General features: G+C 37.5%; 1 protein-coding gene across 1 annotated transcript in view; it reads right to left on the bottom strand.

Moving 5' to 3' along the window:
- LOC150076904 (E3 ubiquitin-protein ligase RNF217-like) overlaps positions 1 to 12,686 on the bottom strand; it is a 100,645-nt gene that overhangs the window by 30,034 nt on the left and 57,925 nt on the right. The gene's annotated exons all lie outside the window — the stretch shown is intronic.

Raw genomic sequence — 12,686 nt, 5'->3', positions numbered from 1 at the left:
ACTTTTCCTTAACAAACCCATGCTGTGCCTGAATTATTGCTGCAGTCTTGTGTAGGTGATCCTGCAATGCATCTTTAACCAGTGACTCCATTATTTCCCCCGGAATGGAAGTTAAACTAACTGGTCTGTAATTACTCGCGTCACCTTTCGATCACCCTTTGTGAATCGGGGATATTTGCACATCTCCATTCCGTGGGAACTTCCCCTGAATCCAAGGATGCTCTCATAATTATGGCTAAGGGTTTGCTTAGTTCATTTGCTGCATCCTTTAATATAACTGGATAGTCCCGTCCACCCCAGGTGCCTTTCTTATGTTTAACTTCATCAATTTCTCCTCCACTTTGCTCTCATTTATTACAAAATCATTAAGCACCCTGCTATAATTTGATAAACTTCTGGCATTTTCCTTCCTTTATAACTACTCTTGTGTGAATGTAGATGCAAAATACTCATTCAGTTTGTTTGCTATCTGAGCAGGATCATCAACAGTCGAACCATCGATATCAAGTGGACCAATCTGAATCTTCCCCTTCCTTTTAAAATTTATATAAGTAAAGAAATCTTTGCTGTTTTTCTTATCATCCTTCGCCAAAGATTTCTCGTTCGCCTTCGTTTGCCTAATTTCCTTTTCGCTGATTATAGACCAGCGACAAAGAATCCTATGGCTTATATCTGCCATAGGCTTCTGTGTCGCCTGATAATTTATAAGCATTCCATTCATTTTTCTTCTTTACCACGAATCTCATTAGTTCATTTGACAACCATTTAGGCCTAAACATTGAACAATATTTCTTAATAGGTATGAAACTTTTAGTAGCTTCCACGATTAATTCCTTGAATGCCTCCCACTTAGAATTTGCCGTTGTTAACAGCATCAGTTGGTCCCACTGTACAGAATTAAAAACTGTCTGAGACCACTGTAGTCACCTTTAAGGAAGAAAAAACCCTTTCCTTTACCCGTGATGGTAATTATATCTTTAAGTAAATCCCACATCAGTACACTCTGATCACTGCCACCTAGTGGTTCCTTCATCTGCAAATTCTTAATACACGAATTATCACTGCTGATAACCCGATCAAGAGTATTACCCTCTCTGGTTGCCTCTCGAACATGCTGCTGCAGAAAACAATCAACCAATGTTAAGAATTTTTACGAAGTAGCAAGAAATAAAAACAGCAATATAAGTGAAATTATTATATTTTAACACAATGAGCATTTTGTATAATGATAATAATAATAATAATACAATACAATACAATACAATTTATTTTTATGAAGAGAATATGTTTACATTAATAAGATAGGCTACCTATCTGATTGACATTGCGGTACCCAACACTGGTAACCTCCAGAAAACCCATGGGGAAAAAATCAGAAAGTACACGAACCTAAGACAGGAGATCAAAGAGATGTGGAATATGCAACAAGTAACGACCATCCCTATCATCGTGTCAACCACAGGTATGGTGCCAAAGACCCTCATAACAACCTAGCAGCAAAAAGTCTCCCAGCCAACACTTACATGGAACTCCACAAAGTCGCAATCCTGAATACCTGTAGGATTGTCAGAGAGTTCCTCGACCAACAGTAACATCAGACATAACAACGACCACCCTGTGTACTTGGTAGCAATACCCGTCACGAGGTGAAAACCCCCAATCAGGGAGAAATAATATAATAATAATAACAGTATATACGTACTTATATATATATATATATATACAATATAGATTTTTTGGTTTTAATGTTAATGAAATCATTAACATTAAAATATTAATGATTTAATTAATTATTATCATTAGATTTAGAAGTTATTCCCTTGAACTGAAGAAGTGCCAATGTCTCCCCCATTCCATGAGGGAAGAGCAAAGAGGCGATGGTCATTATAGACTGATGAGTTTGATTTCTGTGTTTGGTAAGAACATGGACTCTATGTTAAAGAAGGCTATTTCGACATGTGTCTGAATGGTTTGAGAACATTCTCAAGATCTTCATAATCTACCATGGCCGGCTAATTCACAGATATGAATCTAATTGAGAATGTGTGGGATATATTGGAAAGGGCAGTTCGACTTTGCAATTCTCTATCGACCAGCATACAGCAACAGACAAATATCCTTTGAAAGACTAGGGCTAGACTCCAATGAGGGAGTCTAGTGTTGTCTGCTGGAATCTAGCTATTGAGCTAGACTCCGTCAGACACCTAGTGGAATCCATACCAAGACTGTATGAACTGTAATTCCATTAAAATGTTGGCCTATTAGATATTGAATAAAGATTTCTAATTATTTGCCCAGTGCGTCTAGTGGGGAAGAAAAAAATATTTCTTATTATGGTTATCCAAGTGAATAAACTTATCCATCAGTGTGAATCGGTCCATAAGTTGCATGTGTTCGCTGTTCGGTTTGCCTGTTTTGCTGGAAATAAAAACCCCAGATTTCAGAAGCGGAAACCTTCCTATCCTTGCCTGAGACCGACTAACTCATCCATGCTGTGGAATGGCCCATAAAAGTTTTTAGCGTCATTGATGGGATTCCAACCGAGACATTTGGATGTCTCTACTCTCTGTTCTACCCGGTAAGAACGTCAATAACGTATGGAATTTTTATAGGCCTTTTTCACAGCAGGACTGAGTTAGTGGATCTCAGGCGAGGATAAATGGTTTTTGTCACCCCGGAAACTAGAGTTTTTCGTCTAGAAGCCAGGCAAATCGACCACAGAACATATACATTTTACAGTCCTACTTAGAGTATGACAGTTTTGCTCTTGAGGTATTGTTTTTCTGCCACATTTACACCTTTGAGATGTGGAAGAACTTCTTGCTTTCCAGCCATTAAAAACCTTTGAGATGGATGCTTTTGAGAAACCAGTTATGTCTTTCCTTTCTTGAATAGTAGCTATTGATAAACGTGCACCCACGATAAGAAATTTTTCAAAGCCTGATAAATCACGCGTTTTCCTCATTCTGGCTTCAGATTACTTCAGTCGAACAGCTTCTACAGCATTTATAGTCAACGAGTCAACTCATTATCACCCTGGTCAATTTTCTTTGCACCTATTTCCATTTATTCGGATTTATTTGCATTTCTTCTGTCTGTGACTGTTTTAATACAAAGATTCGTATTTTTTTTGTCAGTGTGTGTGTGTGTGTGTGCTATGTCGCATCGTTTCCGGAATTTACTCTGTTTACAATAAGAGATGAGGAGAAACAAGTTTTTCATGAATCTTCCTGAATAATTGTAATTTCACAATTCTAAAAATTATGTAATACATTGCACTAAAATTCCAAGAAAATGTTATCACATAATTACAGCAATTATGTTAAAGTTTGTAACTTAGACTTATCTATAAAATCTCTTCCTGAAATCGTAATTACCTTCGTGGTACCAAGAAACATACAGGACTAACAAGCATTACTTAACTTTCAAAACTACAGACTGCCTTAACAACAGTTAACAGAAATTATTATTATTATTATTATGGTGCAAAGAAGCCTAAGGCTTATGCTGTACCAACCAAAAAAAATTCCCTAATTAATAGCAAACTATAACTTCCGTAACGCACAAAAATAATAATAATAAAAAAAAAGGTTTTAGAAATACATCAACACAAAGATGACTCTCACTTATAGACAGTTTAATTCGCTTTTGAGTAGTTGTTGTTTTTATTGGGTTTTAATAGCATTGGCGACTAAGGTCACGTTGTTCCGTGTATATTGTCCATAAATTGCAAGTGTTCTCAAGTCGATTTTCTGTTTGCTGGACAAAAAACCCTGATTTCCGGGAGAAAAAACTATGTTACCTCTCCTGCGACCGACTAACTAAGTCACGCTGCAAAAAAAAAAAAAAGCCCATAAAAATTCCCCCCCCTCCGTCATCGATAGGATTCGAACTCAGGTCTTTTCCACCCGGTGTGGGGAGGACGGCGATACTACCAATTGTGCTACCCACGAGGGCTTCGAGTTGTCCACATAAACAAAAAAAACCTTACATGCTGTATGTAGGACTATGCTCAATATACGAGTGGTTTGTTTCAGCACTTGTGGAAAGATCTGGTTCGAATATCGTGGGGGTATGGAACTAATAAAAGCATTGTCAGTCAGTGCTGTAGCTAGTCGATCTCAGCAAGATGGTGTTGGATTTTGTTTTATTCTCCACCATGTTTAATCTGAAGCAGCAGTTAGTAAACAATTTTACATCTTAGCCAAGTTAGTCAGTTTCGGGAGCAAGCTGATTTTACAATACACAATTTACAGACACGATATATTAGGAGTGTATAGGTTTCGGGTTCGTGTGTTAAGCAAGTTGGTAGTGCAATAGGAGAAGGAATGAACACTGATTTCTTCAGTGTTGGCTACTACTGGTTTCTCTGTGTACACCAACTACTAGTTGGACACGTGGAGAACTCTCTGGATAAATATGTATGTGAGGCGTTATGGCGTGCTGTTCTAATTGTGCATAATTCAGAATTTATTTTAAGAATAAAAGAAGTGATTGCTACTTCTGTATGGGTTGAGACCCCCAGGGAAATAACCACAGTTTAACAAAATTGTTCCTCCTCTCTAGGAACTATTACTGTAATAACGGTTCTTGGGGAGTGGTATCGGGGGATGATGAGAGTTACAGATATGCACATAGGCGTTTGGCCATCCTTTGCTTTTACAACAGCTTGTAATCTAAATGGAATAGATTCAAATAAATCTTGAATTGTCTTAAGAAGAATATTGAACCATTCTTCATAGAGGAACGTTTCAAGCTCCATGAGTGATGAAGGTGGAGGAAATCGGCTATTCACTCTCTTCTCCAAATACGCCCACAGTGTTGGCATTAGCAAGGACACATGATGCAAGAAAGCAAGCTTATATAGCATCAGCCAAAAAAAAAGTGGCTCAATAACGTTTAAGTCTGGCGATTGTGCAGGTCATGGGATATACCTAGCTTCAGTTTTATGCTCCTCAAACCAAGATGGGACACATCTGGCTGTGTGTATTGGAGCATTATCATCTTGCTACATGGCATTGTTTTTGGGAAACAATGTTTGCCACTGTGGGATGAACCTCAGAATATCAAGATAACCAGTGGCACTAATTCGCCCTTTCAAGGTGATGATAGAACCTAAAGAATACCAAGATATTGTTACCCAAACCATTGTTGATTTCCTCCATGTTTGACGGTTTTCACGAGACAGGCAGGATTATGTGCTTCCTTTGGCATTCGCGAAGGTAAACTTTTTCCTGAAGTTGAGAAAAGTGTGAGTGATGGTTTGTCTGAAAATATGACATGTTTCTAATCATCAAGGGTTCAGTCTTTGCACTACTTACACCACTACTTCCTCTTTTCAGCATTACCATCGGTAATGGTGGCTGGGTGATAACGACTGTGTCATAAAATTCGGCTTTATGAAATTCTCGCCGAACTGTTTTGCTAGAAATTGGATTGCTCAGACTCACTTTAATTTGTGCAGTTGTTTTTAAACTCGAGTTAAAAATTCTCGAGTTACCCTGAGAGAGAGAGAGAGAGAGAGAGAGAGAGAGAGAGAGAGAGAGAGAGAGAGAGAGAGAGAGAGAGAGAGAGAGGAATCACCAAGAAAGAGAAGGATGATGATGATATTCAGCTCAGGATGTGCCAAGTCCATACTCACCAGATGTGAGCCCCCGAGGTGGTGTTCTGGATATATTAAACAAATCAGCAGTTTTAGTCACTGATGCCCCTGCTAAACGTCCACCAACAATTTAGCCTCTTTGGAATTCAGACAGGTTGGCAATTTTCTTCATGTTCACTTCAATATCACCTCTATCTAAACATCAACTTTTATTGTCTTTGCTGCTTTCAAAAGTCAGTACTACCTTCAAAAAAACAAAACAAAATCAAAAATAATCACTGCATGTTCATAAATAAGCCATGCAGTCATTAGAAAAGCCATTACAAGTTTCATATCAGGTTTTTCCATTATTTTGTCCACCCCTGTAGACAGATAGACAGATTTATCTAACCGATCACCTAACTCCTTTGGTTATGCCACTGAATTACAAACGAAACATATTCTCCGGCTTTCTGCCTTTTATTCAAGTGTCGAATCAGTATTTACTGTTTTTATTAATTTATTTCTGGTAGAAGAGAGTGAATGAGTTAAAGCAGCGAGCCATAGGTGGTAATAACCAACAAAGAAATTGAATAGCCACATTGCTGGCATCAGAGTATTCTACCGAAATTGAAAAACTAGACCAAGCAATGGAGAGGGAAAACAACAATGATTTTTAACATTTTCTTTTAGAATTCTTTATCCATTTTCTATTTGGTTTATAGTCAATTGGAATAACAGCCCAAACTTCTATTGGGTTTAGTCCAGAAAATATTTCTCTAAGAGGAGATATAGTAATTGCATTGGTATACACGCTGCTAGATGATCATGTGAAGTAATTTTATACCCTTCCCCTCTCTCTCTCTCTCTCTCCCCCAGTGAAAATCGTAAAATAAGTGAGTTTATGGTTTAGATGTAGCATAAAACGTTTTTTTTTTTTTTTTGCTAACGCAATACAAGCCTTTATTGTATAAAACAATAAAAAATATATAAAATGAGAGAATTCCATATATATTAGAGTAATAATTCTGCGCCTACCATTTTAATGATGCAGAAGGTGACGACAGTTCTCACTGATTACAGTAATCTTTCACTTATATCGCTGAAAAGACTATTTTATTAAAGTATTTATGAGCAGAATTCGCTGTAACGAGGTCACGCAAAATGTGTGTAGTCATAAACATCACGGTGAGTGCTCTGGGGACCAGCTTCAAGGCAACAAACAAAAGAAACAACATAACTAATTGGACATTGTAGCTGATAATGTCATTGATTATAACTGCATTCATAGAGCCAGTGGATTGTATCCAGGCTGAAGCTAGAAATAACCAAAATAATTACAATTTTGATAATCATCGTCTTATATAGGTTGAAGTAAATTATTCTCATTTAACGCCACTGTTTGAAAAGATGTTTCCACTTTTTAATGTTTGAAAGAGATCTTTCAAAACATCTAAAAGTGGAATTTTACAGCTATGATCTTCAAAGGTTAAGATCAAGCAGTAGACAATTGCTGTGGCGTGAGGGTATTTGATTCCAATAATATCTCGAAAGATCACACAACTGTAAACAAACAGAAAAAAAAACTATTAGAAATTTGAAGTCTATAAACTATCAATTTAGAAGCAATACAAACTTAAATTTATAGCATAATACGTACTCCACAATGTTATTATTGTAAATGCGCATATCATAGTTTAGTGTGGTAGTTTTAAAGATTAAATCATGCTTCAGACTAGAGCAGGGAAAAAGCTAAAAGTAGTAGGAATGCTTTGGATCCAGGAAGAACTGTCGAGGACGGTTCTCCTACGAATCAGAGTTTCATAATGTGCGTTACTTGCTGCATGTTTGTGATCATTCTACAGGGGGCTAAGTCTGCTTATGAGAAGTCTTTTGTCTCAGGATGCAAAGAAAAGTAGCAAAGCTTGTTTATGTTATCACTAGAAGGATTTATTAACCATAATGGTTTACTAAATATGATTACTTAACTATTATTCTATTCAGGTTACTGAAAAACTTAATAAATATTTTGCTTCTATTCACTTCCACTTCTGGAGTTTTAAGGAACGGGAACAGCAGACGTATACCAAGTTATAAGCAGGAACTAAATGATTTTGTGATAATTGGGAAGAAAGCGGAAGAGAAGGCGTTGAAGTGAATAAAAGTGAATAAAACACCTAGGACTAACGAAACCTACCCAATTTGTTTACCAAAGAGATAAAGCAAACCTTTGGCCATATTTATGAGAGCATTCGTGGATTCAGGGGAAATCTCTGAAGATTCGAGATGTGGAAATGTCTTTCATATTCACAATGGACGTAATTACAGACCTGTTAGCATAAGTAACTTCTGTTCGAGGGAAAATAATGGAGTCAGTTATAAAGAAGTAATGCAGGATCATTTTGAGAGGAATGTACACTGCTCGACAATATTAACAGAGCACGTAGAAAACACATAATTCGCGCAGCTTGCGATGAAGACAGCGAGAAATTTCGGGAAGGTATAAGAGACAATTACAGGGGTTGTATAAGAATTACCAAAAAAGGTCACATTACAGAAGTCAATAAAAGATGCTCGAAAATATGGTCACATGGCATCAGTACGGCGTATGATCCCCTCCGACGGCTAAACAGGCCTGACAGCGGTGAACCATGCTCGACGATATCATTCTTCCACTAGTGTAGATCTTAGCTTACCAAGTGACCTATGAGTTGGCTGTCGGCGTGCAAAGAGACACCCAAGGGCGACCCACACATGTTCGATCGGATTTGAGCTATATGTGTAGTGGCATTGTCGTGCATAAAAAGAAAATCTGGACCATCTGCAACAACCCTAAAAAGTTGCACATAGGGTTCGAGGATCTGTTCTCGGCACCCCTAGGCAGTTACGGTACTCCTATCAAAAACATGAAGAGGGGTGCGACCGTTGATCATTATTCCACCCCACACGAGAATACCGCTTCACCGTATGTGTCCATTTCTCTGATGTTGGAGGGATGGTATCGCATTCTTTGTTGTCTGCAGATGAAATAACATCTAGAATTTGTTTGTAGGCTAAAACGGGACTCATCAGAGAAAAGAACTGTACCCCATTTGTTAGGGCACTCCATATCACCAGTTTCGACGAGCTCTTCGGTGGTTTGGGTTAATGGGATCGTATCGTATGTGAACTTGTCTTCAGCGGCACAGAGGCTAATGCCCATCTTCATCTTGTATCCTGTGTATAGTGGAGCTTCCACGTATCATAGTGGACATAGTGTTATGCGGTTCCCGTGGTTTCCCACAAATGCGCGTTAAGTACTCTGTTAACATAGCAAAGCCAGTCAGTGTGTGTGAATTATGTGTGAGTTGTTTAGTGTTTTGTTTGACTGGCCTCTTAAAAACATATCTGCTATATAAAATACAGCAGATATGTTTTTCTTACCTACAATAGATGGCGTTGTGTGTGAATTGCATTGTTTTATTTATTTTTTGTTTGGTGCCGTGTTCAATCAGATGGCGTTTAACCAGGATATTTGTTTTTACTTATTATCCGCGAGATGCACGTGCAATGATTAATTAAAGCATTCTCTTTGACCTTTCTAATATCTCAGGTTCTGCATGGAAGTGAAAAAACAAATGCAAACGAGATATGGCTTTTGCACTCATTCAGTATTCTCGTAATAAATCCATATTATTATTATTTTTTTTTAATCTAATCGTCCATGGACACGCATAGCTGTCTTACAGGTGTATGAGGTAGAAAACATAGACAATGTTGCGTGCTACTTTATCTCTTTGTCCTTATTCGTTGTTTATGAGTGCCATAGCCACGTGAGGAATAATATAGATCAATAAACAAGTATCTAATATACGAATGCTGTTTATGGCGAGCCATGGATTCATGAATATTTTATAAAAATAGTTTTTTTCAAACAACAGAAACAAAATAACATCCTTTAGCGTGAGAAACCGTAAAGTACAACCCCTTCCTTTTCAAAACAACGACGTATCAAGACTAGGGTTATCAAACACCACCATCGTACTTGACGCTACTTTCTTTCCAGGTCAATATCTATATATTATCAAGAACTCTCCTAAAAATGGTTAATGATGGCATATCCCCTTACCATTACTATGGCTACATTAGTGAACGTTAGTTGTGTAAGTGGGACATGACAAATATGGATATTGAACTATTTTCAGACATACTTGTTTAGAACTAGTGGGTATTTGAAATGGTTAATCTTTTAGAGATGATATTACATCGCTGAAAGGTTAATTTAGCGATTATATTTTCAATTTAATACCATTTAATACAATTAAATTTAATAATACCAATTATCTTTGGTATTATTTGTCCAAATAATACCAAAGTAGGAAAACACGTTTCCTTTTTTTTTCTTTTTTTTTTTTCATTGCTTTGGTTATTATTATTTTCTGAATTTCAGTATGAAAGTACAGGGAAATTATTTGATTTTATTAGGAAGTTTTATTAAATATGTCAAGGTTGCTCTACAAGCTTATTCCTCTTGCACAATCTTGCAAGACGTATTTATTATTTATTTTTCTTTGCGGGAATTTTACGATATCTGCATTACAACTTGTTGATGAATACTTATAACCTGATAATTACCCAATTTACCACTGTTATTCGACCTAGAGAAACCTACCTCACAACAAAACGTAAGTGTAGATACAGACATACAGTACATATACACTGTGCTGCCACTTTATTAGGTACACCTACCTAGTAGCGTGTTGAGCCTCCTTTAGCCTTCAAAACAGCCCTAATTCGTCTAGGCATGGATTGAACAAGATGCTGAAAACGTTGTGAGGAATTGAGTACTATGCAGACATGAGTGTGTCACGCAATTCCTTGAGATTCGACGGAGGCGTAGGTCTGCAGCGAACAGCCCTTTCCAGCATATCTCAAAGATGTTCAATAGGATTGAGATCTGTGAATTGAGCGGGCCACTGCAGCAAAGAAAAGTCATTGTCATGTTCCTGGAACCATTCCATAGTCATTCGGGCTTTGTGCACTGGCTCATTATCCTGCTGGAAGTAACTATCTGACTGAGGATAAACTGTCAACATGAACGGATGCACTTGGTCAGCAACGATGTGGCATTCAGACGTGAATCTGTGAGTATCAATGGACCCAAGGTGTGCCAAGAAAACATTCCTCACACCATAACGCTGCCCCCACCACCTTGCACAGTAGTCGTCAGACATGACGGGTCCATGGTTTCATGTTGTTTTCGCCAAATTCTGAGCCTTCCATCAACATGATGCACCAGGAACTTCGACTCGTCAGAACAAGCAACTGTTTTATAATCCTCGATAGACCAGTGCTGGTATTGCTGTGCCCACAGGATGCGTGCTCTCTTGTTCTTCATTGATAACAAAGGTACGCGATGTTGCCGTTGGCTGTTGTAGCCCATTCGCGACAAAGTGCGATTAGCGGTCTGTTGCGATATTTTGTTCTGCGCACCAAGGTTGTATTCTGACGTGATGTGCGACATTGTGGCCCATCTGTTTGTTTGAACAATTCTAGCCATCCTCCTCTGACCTCTCTCATTAACAGCTGCACCCTACAGTATAGAATTATGCTGTACCCGTAATTAATTTTTCCAAAACCAAATAAAACAGAATAATAATATTAGTAGCGCGGTGCGAAGGATGTGTACAACGAAGAACATGTCTTTGATGGATGGCATTCCGTCAAAATCCTTTGTGTAATTCCAAGAGACATCATTAATAAATATTCAAACACTGAGAACTCCAACCGCACTACTGATGAACATATGTTTTCGTATAATGGCATCAAAGACAGACACTAAAAGAGCGAATACATGTTTACAATAGTAACGTGGACTATTCGTGTTCGTATACTACGTGATGACTATCTAAAAATTTGAACCTAATATTCATTTATTCTGTATCTTCATTGTTATTATACTGCCTCCTCTAGAAAATATTCCCAATCCGCCTCTGTGCTCAGCCATGCTTTGTGACGTTTAATTTACTTCAGTTTATAATAGCTTCTGATATGCAACTTTTCTTGAAGTCTGTCAATTACAAAGTTCCTTGGACTGTTTTTTTTTTTTTTCTCCCTTATTCTACCCGAACAGGATACTGCAAAGTTTTATGAGTTCTTAAAGCAATACATGAGACGAGGTCAGACTTGAGATATTTCTTTCTTTTTTTACTACAAAATGGAGTTGATCGTAGTCTATTAAAATGTGAGATATAAAGATTTATATTATTTCAGATCGTTCAACAGTCAAGTCGATACAAAAATAAACAATAAAATGTCACTTAGGATTCGTCAGTTTTAAATATCTATTTGTAATCTTACATCAAGCGAAGGCAACACTGATTAATCAGTGCACTCAATCCACTGTACACCATGTGTTCAACAACATCAAGTAAGGATATATCCTGAAAAAAGGGAGGAAGAACATATATCCTCTCTCCCATCTGATGTATGTGGACGATATCAAGTCCTAAGCGGCAGTAAAGAAGCCTCCAAGAGATTCTTCAAGTAATATCTCCAAGAAATTCTCCAGATCACCGAATTTTTCGTTATCAAATTGCACTGATATCAGGATGCAGTTTGGCATAGACAAATGAAAGACCCACAGATTGCGTCAAGGACATGCAGTCCGATGAAACTGCCGGCTTAAGATCGATGAAGTGATTGAAGCCATTGCAGAGGGGGAGAGACCTACAAAAAACCGAGGATGATGCAGGCTATAGCTAGAAAACAAGGAGATGAAAGTCTGCTTGAGCAAGAAATATCAACATAGACCCAGAAGGCTGCTTAAAGAAAAACTAAACTAAGGGAACACATTTAAAATCATAAAGTCCCACGCAGTCCCAGAACCAGGAGAAAGATGACGAAGAGCCACTAATATAATCCCACTAACGCTTTTTTTTTTCGAAAGAAAAATACTCAGTCCCACTAGATACAAAAAAAAAAAAAATCTGATTTTTTTTCAAGAGGTATTTTATGTCTTATGTGTATTTTATAGTCCAATAATCAATATTGAAAAATTTTGTAGACATATCAAAAAATGGAGTACTGTACTTTGATTGAATACCAGTTTTACTGTGATCATTTT

The sequence above is a fragment of the Mastigoproctus giganteus genome, chromosome 12 (assembly GCF_048544385.1).
Source record: "Mastigoproctus giganteus isolate SK-2022 chromosome 12, ASM4854438v1, whole genome shotgun sequence".
Taxonomy (NCBI): domain Eukaryota; kingdom Metazoa; phylum Arthropoda; class Arachnida; order Uropygi; family Thelyphonidae; genus Mastigoproctus; species Mastigoproctus giganteus.
The sequence above is the reverse complement of the archived record's forward strand: the minus strand, read 5'-3'. Positions and strand labels throughout refer to the sequence as shown.